Source organism: Oncorhynchus kisutch, linkage group LG12 (genome assembly GCF_002021735.2).
Source record: "Oncorhynchus kisutch isolate 150728-3 linkage group LG12, Okis_V2, whole genome shotgun sequence".
Classification (NCBI taxonomy): domain Eukaryota; kingdom Metazoa; phylum Chordata; class Actinopteri; order Salmoniformes; family Salmonidae; genus Oncorhynchus; species Oncorhynchus kisutch.
The window spans coordinates 26,366,182-26,379,395 of record NC_034185.2 but is presented as its reverse complement, the minus strand read 5'-3'; the positions used below and the strand labels follow the sequence as shown (position 1 = coordinate 26,379,395).

Here is a 13,214-nt window from a genome sequence, read left to right as displayed (position 1 = left end):
TATAAACAGTATAACTCAAATGCAATATACAGTAGTAGAAATATTACAAAGAGCTATGTAGAGAATACAGTGTACAAATACATAGTGCAAAACTGATAGAATTGGAAATTAGCTTCTGGACCGGAGTTCAGAATATAAATAATATACACTTCAAAAAAATAAAGGGAACACTTAAACAACACAACACTCCAAGTCAATCACACTTCTGTGAAATCAAACTGTCCGCTTAGGAAGCAACACTGATTGACAATAAATTTCACATGCTGTTGTGCAAATGGAATAGACAACAGGTGGAAATTATAGGCAATTAGCAAGACACCCCCAATAAAGGAGTGGTTCTGCAGGTGGTGACCACAGACCACTTCTCAGTTCCTATGCTTCCTGGCTGATGTTTTGGTCACTTTTGAATGCTGGCGGTGCTTTCACTCTAGTGGTAGCATGAGACGGAGTCTACAACCCACACAAGTGGCTCAGGTAGTGCAGCTCATCCAGGATGGCACATCAATGCGAGCTGTGGCAAGAAGGTTTGCTGTGTCTGTCAGCGTAGTGTCCAGAGCATGGAGGCGCTACCAGGAGACAGGCCAGTACATCAGGAGACGTGGAGGAGGCCAAGGGGGGGCAACAACCCAGCAGCAGGACCGCTACCTCCGCCTTTGTGCAAGGAGGAGCACTGCCAGAGCACTGCAAAATGACCTCCAGCAGGCCACAAATGTGCATGTGTCTGCTCAAACGGTCAGAAACCGACTCCATGAGGGTGGTATGAGGGCCCGACGTCCACAGGTGGGGGTTGTGCTTACAGCCCAAAACCGTGCAGGACGTTTGGCATTTGACAGAGAACACCAAGATTGGCAAAGTCGCCACTGGCGCCCTGTGCTCTTCACAGATGAAAGTAGGTTCACACTGAGCACATGTGACAAACGTGACAGAGTCTGGAGACGCCGTGGAGAACGTTCTGCTGCCTGCAACATCCTCCAGCATGACCGGTTTGGCGGTCAGTCATGGTGTGGGGTGGCATTTCTTTGGGGGGCCGCACAGCCCTCCATGTGCTCGCCAGAGGTAGCCTGACTGCCATTAGGTACCGAGATGAGATCTCAGACCCCTTGTGAGACCATATGCTGGTGCGGTTGGCCCTGGGTTCCTCCTAATGCAAGACAATGCTAGACCTCATGTGGCTGGAGTGTGTCAGCAGTTCCTGCAAGAGGAAGGCATTGATGCTATGGACTGGCCCGTCCGTTCCCCAGACCTGAATCCAATTGAGCACATCTGGGACATCATGTCAAGATGTCCCAGCTCCATCCACCACAGACTGTCCAGGAGTTGGCGGATGCTTTAGTCCAGGTCTGGGAGGAGATCCCTCAGGAGACCATCCTCCACCTCATCAGGAGCATGCCCTTTATTTTTTTGAGCAGTGTATATATACTGTACTCTATACCATCTACTGCATCTTGCCTATGCCGCACGACCATCCATATATTTCTATGTACATATTCTCAGTCATTCCTTTACACTTGTGTGTATAAGGTAGTGAAATTGTTAGATGACTTTTGCATTTCGTTACACTCGCATGAACATCTACTAACCATGTGTATGTGACCAATAAAATTTGATTTGACTAGATGGGTCATTTATGGAGTGTTCTTGAATGCATGCGGTGCAAGAACAGACCATATAGAGCAGAAATCTAAGTGATAGTCTTGTGGTAATATGTTGACAACATGATGGTAACATGATAAATTATATATAGTATAAATCTACTATAGTCTTTCCTACGAGGAACTCCCATAAGCTGTCTTTCAACTACCCTCCCGTGACTGAGGTGGGGGAGCATGAACTTAATCCACGTGGTAAATAAGATCATACCCAAAGGTCAACGGTCAGTTACAGGGTCCTCTGGCTCTTTGCTAGGCTTCCTCTGCTACAACCCTTTGGGATCACTGAAATCAAATTTCATGGATGGAAACTTGACACCAGCCATGCAGTGTAGACACGCCACGGAGGAGGGAACTATTAATTCACTAGTGGGGGGGAAGCCCTGGAGGAGATATTCCTATCTTAATTAGCCTGCCCGTTACAACAACAAAAATGTGTCCTAACGCAGCAACCTTTTTCTGCACCAGTAGGGTGTGACGAAGTTAGAAAGCAATCACAATGTAGGCCTATGTGATGTCTTAAGAGTCTGACGATGTAAAACCATTTAGCTACAGTAGTACTAATGACTCTGACTATCCCCAAGCCAAAGGCCTGGTTTTAGGATGCGTCAAGAGAGGGCATGGGAAGGAAGGACATCTAGACAGAAATCAGTGCCGCTTTCACACGCTAAAGACCAGGATGGAAAGCCACTGTTGCCTGGCAACTGGGCCGAACATTGTACATGCTCTTGGGAAACGCAGCCTGCCCTGCGTTGACGTAACCCCCTTCAGTGTAATTTGAGTGAAATAGAAATCCATTTTACCTTCAATATTGGCAGGGGGAGTAGAACATAATAATGGGAAGGGATGCAGCTGAAATCGACAGACCCTGCAGTATCAGACCTGTTTAGTGCTAGTATACACCATAGGAAAGATTAGAAGATAGGCCTATGTAATTAACAGTTTAGACATACGTTCAAACATTTTTAATTTCAGGAGAACAAATAATGTTTTGGGTCAGGTCAAGTAATCTCCAACAGAGACAACCGTTCAGTTGTGCGGACAAATCAGTCTCAAATTGTAAGAAACATACCGTACACCTCTACAGGCACCGAGTCTTCGAGGTAGCATCTCAAGACTTACCTTGACGCATGCTCCTCACCTAGTCATGGCATACAGTGGTAAACCCGTTCACACCAGCATGTGCCTCAGACAGTTTATTACAGCTGCCCAAAAGGGCAAGAATCTGAGTAGTCATTAAACCCTCCCCGAATGAGTCCCATGAATGCTGCTCTGACAAAGTACAGCATGTGTGTGTGAGGAGGGGTTATGGTAAGACTGGGAGGGGTATACAAATATACATTTTCTGAATCACAATGTGTGAGATATAGTAGTGGTGAGCTGTCACTATAACCACAGTTGGCAAAGATTTGTGTAGCACAAATCCTGAAGTTCTTTTTAGTACCAAGGTTCAAAATGAAGGTTATTAGCTTTCCAAAAGAGTTGAGAGGGTTTTTATCTACTGAAGGAGTTCCGTGATAAGGTGGCCATGAGCCATTATAGTGTAATGAAATTATCACATGGTGAAAGGTGACAAATCAATAAAGATAGTGGAAGAATGAGAAAGATGCGCTAGTCAATAATTGTCTACACCAGCGATCATCAACTAGATTCAGCCTTGCGCCGATTTTTTATTGAGTGGATAGTTGGGAGGCCAGAACATATTTACAAATCATTTGTAGTAAAGAAATGTGTAGTACTGCAGTAATTTGTAGACAGCAAGAAGCCCAAACAGATATATTTGACTAAAACAATCATTTCAAACCTTGCTTACATTAGTACACGATCACGTCGTCGATCTATTATGCGTGGGAATACTTGGGAACAGATTTCTTAAATTAAAATGCTTGGAGCTGATTTCCTGTTGTTTTTAAAACCATCTTTTTATGTCCAACTATGAAAATTAAACACACTCTCTCCAACGGTTTTCTCTATGCTCAGAAAACTTGGGGGCCAATTTGGCCCGCCTGCGGGGCCGCCAGTTGGGGTGCCCTGATCTACACAATTCCTCTGGTCAATGGCTAGAAAGAATGTGGCCTCTGAAATGGTCGGGCACCCATTGAAATCAAATCGTCTATGATGGCACGTGCTGTTGTTTGACAGGTGAACCTCGAAACATGGAATCAGTCTAGAGATTTGGAACGTTGTAACCTGACCATAAGAGCTTGATAAATAAAAACACTACAGAAATGCAAAGGTTGCAAATAACAATCAAAATATACTGAACAAAAATATAAAACACAACATGTAAAAAGTGTTGATCCCATGTTTTATGAGCTGAAATAAGATTCCAGACCTTTCCATGCGCACAAAAAAAAGATTTGTCAAATTTTGGGTAAAAGTTTGTTTATATCCCTGTTAGTGAGCATTTCTCCTTTGCCAAGTTAATCTATCCACTTGACAGATGTGGCATATCAAGGAGCTGCTTAAACAGCATGATCATTACACAGGTGCACTTTGTGTTGGGGACAATTAAAGGTCACTAAGGCTGTGTGTACACTTGACACTTACATGAGACTTCTGCTATCAGAAAACTAAGCTCGCATTGAAACGACGGGTCTAGACAGACAAAAGACGCCTTGTGGTCTGATTGTGTTGAGATCTGTCTGACCACTTCAGGTGGTGGTGGTGGTCAGGGACGCATTGTGTGCGGATTTCTCCTTAGTCTGGAAGCAATCAGGCTACTGAAAGTGCATACAGCGGGCGACATCAGCACTCCTCCCACAAGTTTCCAGCAAACTTGTGTTTTGGGACGAAGAGACACGTTTTTATTATAACGTTGGAGGAAATATATGCCTAGCATGTACAGTAAACACGCCTCAAATGCCAGCTAGCTAATTTAGAATTTAAAAAGTGTTTGACGAGAGTTATGGTAACTCCTTTGCAATCCCTTAGCGTTGCTTGCTATGCTAGCGTGCTGGCTAGCTACTTACAATTGAAGTCGGAAGTTCACATACACTTAGGTTGGAGTCCTTAAAACTCACCTTTCTACCACTCCACAAATTTCTTGTTAAAAAACTAGTCTTGGCAAGTCGGTTAGGACATCTACTTTGTGCATGATACAAGTAATTCTTCCAACAATTATTTATAGAGATTATTTCACTGTTCACAATTCCAGTGGGTCAGAAGTTTACATACATTAAGTTGACCGTGCCTTTACACAGCTTGGAAAATTACAGAAAATTATGTCATGTTTTTTTTTGTTGTAATGGCTAATTGACATCATTTGAGTCATTTGGAGGTGTACCTGTGGATGTGTAACGGATGTGAAACGGCTAGCTTAGTTAGCGGTGCGCGCTAAATAGCGTTTCAATCGGTGACGTCACTTGCTCTGAGACCTTAAAGTAGTGGTTCCCCTTGCTCTGCAAGGGCCGCAGCTTTTGTGGAGCGATGGGTAACGATGCTTCGTGGATGGCTGTTGTTGATGTGTGCAGAGGGTCCCTGGTTGGCGCCCGGGTATGGGCGAGGGGACGGTCTAAAGTTATACTGTTACAGATGCATTTCAAGGCCTACCTTCAAACTCAGTACCTCTTTGCTTGACATCATGGGAAAATCAAAAGAAAATCAGCCAAGACCTCAGAAAAAACATTGTAGACCTCCACAAGTCTGGTTCATCCTTGGGAGCAATTTCCAAACGCCTGAAGGTACCACGTTCATCTGTACAAACAATAGTATGCAAGTATAAACATCATGGGACCACGCAGCCGTCATACTGCTCAGGAAGGAGATACGTTCTGTCTCCTAGAGGTGAACATATTTTGGTGCGAAAAGTGCAAATCAATCCCAGAACAGCAGCTAAGGACCTTGTGAAGATGCTGGAGGAAACAGGTACAAAAGTAGCTATAGCCACAGTAAAACGAGTCCTATATCGAATTAACCTGAATGGCCGCTCAGTAAGGAAGAAGCCACTGCTCCAAAACCGCCATAAAAAAAGGCATACTACGGTTTGCAACTGCACATGGGGACAAAGCTAGTACTTTTTGGAGAAATGTCCTCTGGTCTGATGAAACAAAAATATAACTTTTTGGCCATAATGACCATCGTTATGTTTGGAGGATAAAGGGGGAGGCTTTCAAGCCAAAGAACACCATCCTAACCTTGAAGCACGGGGTGGCAGCATCATGTCCTGTGGGTGCTTTGCTGCAGGAGGGACTGGTGTACTTCACAAAATAGATGACATCACGGGGCAGGAAAATGATGTGGATATATTGAAGCAACATCTCAAGACATCAATCCGGAAGTTACAGCTTGGTCGTAAATGGGTCTTCCAAATGGACAATGACCCCAAGCATACTTCCAAAGTTGTGGCAAAATGGCTTAAGGACAACAGCATCAAGGTATTAGAGTGGCCATCACAAAGCCCTGACCTCAACCCTACAGAAAATGTGTGGGCAGAACTGAAGTGTGTGAGCAAGGAGGCCTTCAAACCTGACTCCATTACACCAGCTCGCTCAGGAGGAATGGGCCAAAATTCACCCAACTTATTGTGGGAAGCTTGGGGAAGCTTTTGCCTTTAAATTGTTTAACTTGGGTCAATGTAAACTTCTGACCCACTGGGAATGTTGAAAAAAATAAAAAGCTGATATAAATAATTCTCTGTACTATTATTCTGACATTTCACATTCTTAAAATAACGTGGTGATCCTAACTGATCTAAGACAGGGAAATTAAATGTCAAGAATTGTGAAATACTAAGTTTAAATGTATTTGGCTAAGGTGTATATAAACTTCCGACTTCAACTGTAGCTACAGTAGTTAGCTACAACCATCAGCTGTTGTGCTATATTTTTCCTATTCATCATTTGTAGAATGCATACTGGCATTTAATATAGCGCGGAAATGGACACAATGTGGACATGATAGACACATTCAAATGTAAAATGTAGACACCTGACGTGATCGGAATTCCATGATCAGAACTTCATTATCAGAATACAAAAGCTGCACGAAATGTCATGTCTAGACACAACCTAAAATGTGCAGTTATCACAACACAATGCCACAGACGTCTCAAGTTTTGAAGGAACGTCTAATTGGCATGCGGACTGCAGGAACGTCCACCAGAGCTGTTGCCAGAGAATCGAATGTTCATTTCTCTAGCATAAACCGCCTTGTCGTTTTAGAGAATTTGGCAGTACGTCCAACAGGCCTCACAACCACAGACCATGTGGTTTAAACTGTGGTTTAAACTGTCAGAAACCGTCTCAGGGAAGCTCATCTGCATGCTCGTTGTCCTCGCCAGGGTCTTGACCTTACTGGAGTTCTGCGTCGTAACCAACTTCAGTTGGGAAATGTTCACCTTTGATGGCCACTGGCACGCTCGAGAAGTGTGCTCTTCGCGGATGAATCCGGGTTCAACTGTACCGGGCCAATGGCAGACCGCGTGTATGGCGTCGTGCAGGTGAGTGGTTTGCTGGTGTCAAGGTTGTGAAGAGGTTGCCCAATGGTGGTGGTGGGGTTATGGTATGGGCAGGTATAAGCTACAGAGAACAAACTCAACTGCATTTTATCGATGGCAATTTGAATTGAGCGATACCGTGGCGAGATCCTGAGGCCCATTGTCGTGCCATTCATCCGCCGCCATCGCCTCATGTTTCGGCATGATAATCCACGACCCCATATTAGAGGTCGACCGATTAATTAGGGCCAATTTCAAGTTTTCATAACAATCAGAAGTTGGTAATTTTGGACACCAATTTGGCAAAAAAAAAATTTTTTACACCTTTACTTAACTAGGCAAGTCAGTTAAGAACACATTCTTATTTTCAATGACGGCCTAGGAACGGTGGGTTAACTGCCTTGTTCCGGGGCAAAATGACAGATTTTTACCTTGTCAGCTCAGGGATTCAATCTTGCAACTTTACAGTTAACTAGTCCAACACTAACCACCTGCCTCTCATTGCACTCCACGAGGAACCTGCATGTTACTGCATTTGCGTAAGCCAAGGTAAGTTGCTTGCTAGCATTAAACTTATCTTATAAAAAACAATCAATTATAGGGCTTTCTCCTATAGAGCTCCATTTTTATGGAATGGTCTGCCTACCCATGTGAGAGACGCAAACTCGGTCTCAACCTTTAACCTCTTGAAGCTAGGGGGCACTATTTTTATGTTTGGAAAAATAACATTCCCAAAGTAAACGGCCTATTTCTCAGGACCAGATGCTAGAATATGCATATAATTGACAGATTAGGATAGAAAACACTAAAATTTCCAAAACTATAAAAATATTGTCTGTGGGTATAACAGAACTGATATTGCAGACGAAAGCCTGAGGATAATCCAATCAGGAGAGCCTCTAATTTTGAAACCTCTGTGTTCCGATAAGTGCCCCCTTGGTTTGTGGCGTGGAGGAGATCTTTGTGGACTATACTCGGTCTTGTCTCAGGATGGTAAGTTGGTGGTTGAAGATATCCCTCTAGTGGTGTTGGGGCTGTGCTTTGGCAAAGTGGGTGGGGTTATATCCTTCCTGTTTGGCCCTGTCCGGGTGTCTCCTGACCCCTCTTGTCTCTGCCTCCAGTTTTTCCTAGCTACCGTGCTTCTACACCTGCATTGCTTGCTGTTTGGGGTTTTAGGCTGGGTTTCTGTACAGCACTTTGAGATATCAGCTGATGTACGAAGGGCTAAATAAATAAATTTGAATTAATCATAATCACTAGTTAACTACACATGGTTGATGATATTACTAGTTTATCTAGCGTGTCCTGCGTTGCATATAATCGATGCGGTGCGTATTTGCGAACAAGGACTGTCGTTGCTCCAATGTGTACCTAACCATAAACATCAATGCCTTTCTTAAAATCAATACACAGAAGTATATATTTTTTAAACCTACATATTTAGCTAAAAGAAATCCAGGTTAGCAGGCAATATTAACCAGGTGAAATTGTGTCACTTCTCTTGCGTTCATTGCATGCAGAGTCAGTGTATATGCAACAGTTTGGGCCAGAATTTGCCAGAATTTTATGTAATTATGACATAACATTGAAGGTTGTGCAATGTAAGAGGAATATTGAGACTGATGGATGCCACACGTTAGATAAAATACAGAACGGTTCCGTATTTCACTGAAAGAAGAAACGTTTTGTTTTGAGATATTTCCGGATTTGACCATATTAATGACCTAAGGGTCGTATTGCTGTGTGTTATTATGTTATAATTATGTCTTTGATTTGATAGAGCAGTCTGACAGAGATGGTAGGCAGCAGCAGGCTCGTAAGCATTCATTCAAGCAGCACTTTCGTGCGTTTGACAGCAGCTCTTTGCTGTGCTTCAAGCATCGCGCTGTTTATGACTTCAAGGCCATCAACTCCCGAGATTAGGCTGGTGTAACCGATGTGAAAAGGCTAGCTAGTTAGCGGGGTGCGCGTTAATAGAGATTGAAACGTCACCTGCTCTGAGACTTGGCATAGTTATTCCCATTGCTCTGCATGGGTAGCGCTGCTTCGAGGGTGGCTGTTGTCGTTGTGTTCCTGGTTCGAGCCCAGGTAGGAGCGAGGAGAGGTACGGACGCTATACTGTTACACTGGCAATACTAAAGTGCCTATAAGAACATCCAATAGTCAAAGGTTAATGAAATACAAATGGTATAGAGAGAAATAGTCCTATAATAACTACAACCTAAAACTTCTTACCTGGGAATATTGAAGACTCATGTTAAAAGGAACCACCAGCTTTCATATGTTCTCATGTTCTGAGCAAGGAACATGAACGTTAGCTTTCTTACATGGCACATATTGCACTTTTACTTTCTTCTCCAACACTTTGTTTTTGCATTATTTAAACCAAATTGAACATGTTTCATTCTTTTTTTGAGGCTAAATTGATTTTATTGATGTATTATATTAAGTTAAAATATGTGTTCATTGTTCATTCACTATTGTTGTAATAGTCATTATTACAAATAAATACGTGTTCATTCAGTATTGTTGTAATTGTCATTATTACAAATGAATACTTTTTTCCCCTTCCCCCCCCCAATTGTCCGATTAATCGTTATCGGCTTTTTTTGGTCCTCCAATAATCAGTATCGGCGTTGAAAAATCCTATTTGGTCGACCTCTACCCGATATCGCAAGGATCTGTACACAATTCCTGGATGCTGAAATTGTCCCAGTTCTTCCTTGGCCTGCATACTCAGAAATGTCAACCATTGACCATGTTTAGGATACTCTGGCTCGAGGTGTACTTCAAAGTGTTCCAGTTCCCACCTAATCCAGCAACTTCGCATAGCCATTGAAGAGTGGGACAACATTCTACAGGCCACAATCAACAGCCTTGCAAACTCCATGCGAAATTAGCTGTTTTGTGCTACATGAGGCAAATGGTGGTCACTACGGCCGGCCTGCTTATTAGGCAGGATTGACCAAGATGCACCGCCAAAAACAACACATTAAACATCACATAATTCTGTCCCCTAAACAATGACAATCTCTCTCAACCACTGCTTTTTAGGTGAGCGTTGATGCCGCCCTGTGATCAGCAGTGCCCACTTTGTCCCCCCAAATATTTTGCTTGTCCATTCCCAGCACGCCTCTACAGGGTTCTGTTGGAGAGACGCATAGCTGCAGCGCTCCACCAACATCCCGTAAAAAATAATTCTCTAACAAATCATGTAGCAGATATAGGATAAGATAAAAAGAGTATGTGGTCTTTTCTGTAGCCTACAGGCTGGAGATAAAATGTATGACAATGTCATGAGATGGACACTTTTTAAAATCATGCAGGTTTCTCTGATCAAATAGAAAACCTAAATGATACCCAATGAAATAAAAAAATGCTTTGTCATGTTAACATATTCTAAAAACAGGACAGGTCAAAGTAAAATGGACAATCACAACTGTTGTCCAGGAGTTTCACCCCATTGTAATGATCTGTGGTTTCAAGTTTGTATCTGTACATTTTAGACAAGCTAATAATAGCGAAAAATAAAATACTTTTGCATTTCCTGCTGTGTAAAAACATTGCAAATAGACTCACGATAACTCCTGATAAAGTTGGTAGAGCTGACATTGTGCTTAAACAGCCAAATTGATTAGTCACAGGAATCAGGACTATTAAAGCCAATGCAATGGCCTGCTTTACAAATGGTGGGCCTATGACCTGGATGGCCATTCACAAAATTCCATTGTGGGCAGAGGTCATAGGCTACACCCCAGTAAGCATGAGCCAACATTGTTAGGACATCTTATTTTGGTCCTGTCCAAATGTATTTTTGTTGTTGTTGGTGTTTTACTAAACACTAGGCTTCCCACATAGACGAACATTCATAAAATTACATTTCAGGCAACACTGTTGGCTACACGCCACGGCTTTTGTGGAGCGATGGGTAACGATGCTTCGTGGGTGACTGTTGATGTGTGCAGATGGTCCCTGGGTATGGGCGAGGGGACGGTCTAAAGTTATACTGTTACACAGGCCTACACCTTTATTTGGCAAAGCCCAGAGGAGCCTTGATTTCCACATCCACTGGTTTTTGATCCAGTCCGTACCAAATCTGAACCAATCATAGACGTTTATTTTTGGTTCAGATTTTGTCCAGACTTGATTTAGCCCAAATATAGACATCCATAAATTACATTACATTTAATTCAGAACCAGAAAAAGTGCCTCATTTTAACATCTGGAAAATACCTATTTTCACCTTTCATTCAGAACCTAAATTGAACCCAACTTCAACATCTGGAAAATATATATTTTCAACATCCTTTTGCTTACTGGGACTATTCTAGTTTTACAGGGGGCAGCATTTTTTCGTCTTACCTAGGGTGGCAGAACTGCAAGGACCAGCCCTGGTTGTCACACCATACTGACTGGTTTTCTGATACTGTACCTTAAAAAAGTAGGGGTGTATCTGTGACCAACAGATGCATAGCTGTATTCCCAGTCATGTGAAATCGATGGATTAGGGCCTAATGAATTTATTTCAATTTATTTATTTCCCTATATGACCTGTAACCCAGTCAAATATTTAAAATTGTCGCATGTTGCGTTTATTTTTGATCAGTGTACAATGTTACAATTTTTTAAAAGTTAAATGTTAGCAACCGAAACGCTGGGTTCATCATTTGAAACAATGAATGTTTAGATAAATGAGACAACACCGTCATCAGCTATTTTTACATAGCACTCGCTGGCTAAATGTGTTACATTAGCTTGCTAACTAACAAGCAAGCTGTATTTCAATCAATACAAATACATATCAATGACAGCAAAACACCTTCTGCCTCGCTAGTATGCTAACAAACTATATAATTAATGAGCTTACGTCCGCGTGGTCCTCCTTCCACGAAGCGAATGTTCAACTCGTCGTGCTGCCGTTCATCAGCAAAGCTACCGCGTGAGGTTACATTGAACCAATGGCAATGTACTAATGTACATTCAAGAGCGTGTCATGATCCCAATGGCTTGTTAAATGTCAAATCAACACACATCGGCTTCTATTTTCTTGTACTTTGCTGATTCGAAGGGAGTAAATTAACATCTCACCGTGATCAGACGCGTGCGTCTCTTTTCATTCGGCTAACTATGGAGGAGACCGAGGTCATGCTCGCGATACGAACCGCCCATTTTCCTTGACAGCTCGCTTTCTTCACACACTGTTAACATGCGGCTATTACTGCTAATAATAGTCTTCCGTCACAAATTATGTGCAACATCTTGAATAATAGCAGGGAAGGCTTATTTGGCGGTTCACCTTAAAAATCATGAATCACACAGGAATTCACCAAATATATATACATTTATTTTAGTCCAGCATCGGTACTGTATATCACGCCAGTGTTGCACAGACTGATCCGTCTGTCATTTTGCCCAATGTGTGATGCAATCTTCATTTCTCAGACATTGATTGATTACCTTGCCCCTTTGATATGCAAATATCGGACCAGACCACCCTGATGTGATGCAAACCAGCTGGATTGATGTGTAACCCACGCCCTTTTACTGTTTGCCAAAATAATCCATCCACCTGACAGGTGTGGCATATCAAGAAGCTGATTAAATAGCATTATCATTACATAGGTGCACCTTGTGCTGTCAACAACAAAAGGCCACTAAAAGATGCAGTTTTGTCACACAACACAATGCCATAGATGTCTCATGTTTTGAAGGTGTGCAATTGGCATGCTGACCGAAGAAATGTCCACCAGAGCTTGTTGCCAGATAATTTAATGACCCTTTCTCTTCCATAAGCTGCCTCCAGCGTCATTTTAGAGAATTTGGCAGTACGTCCAACTGGCCTGACAACCAGACCATGTGTAACCACTTCAGCCCAGGACCTCCACATCCAGCTTCTTTACCTGCGGGATTGTTTTGAGACCAGCCACCCGGACAGCTAATGAAACTGAGGAGTGTATCTGTATATAATAAAGCCCTTTTGTGGAAAAACCTCATCCTGATTGGCTGGGCCTGACTCCCCACAGACCCACTGACTGCCTAGTCACGTGAAATCCATAGATTAAGGAAACATTTATTTATTTCAATTGACTGATTTCCTTATATGAACTGTAACGCCATAAAATTGTTAC

At 42.6% G+C, this 13,214-nt stretch overlaps 1 protein-coding gene across 2 annotated transcripts in view; it reads right to left on the bottom strand.

Moving 5' to 3' along the window:
* Window positions 1–12,357, bottom strand: part of LOC109900787 (sodium-dependent multivitamin transporter-like) — a 44,852-nt gene extending 32,495 nt beyond the window's left edge. The window contains exon 1 of one of the 2 annotated variants that reach the window (XM_020496604.2): window positions 11,954–12,357. The gene's annotated coding sequence lies outside the window, so the exon portion shown is untranslated. The remainder of the gene's footprint in view (window positions 1–11,953) is intronic. The other variant, XM_020496606.2, reaches the window with a different exon arrangement.
* Between the last annotated feature and the right edge of the window lie 857 nt (window positions 12,358–13,214).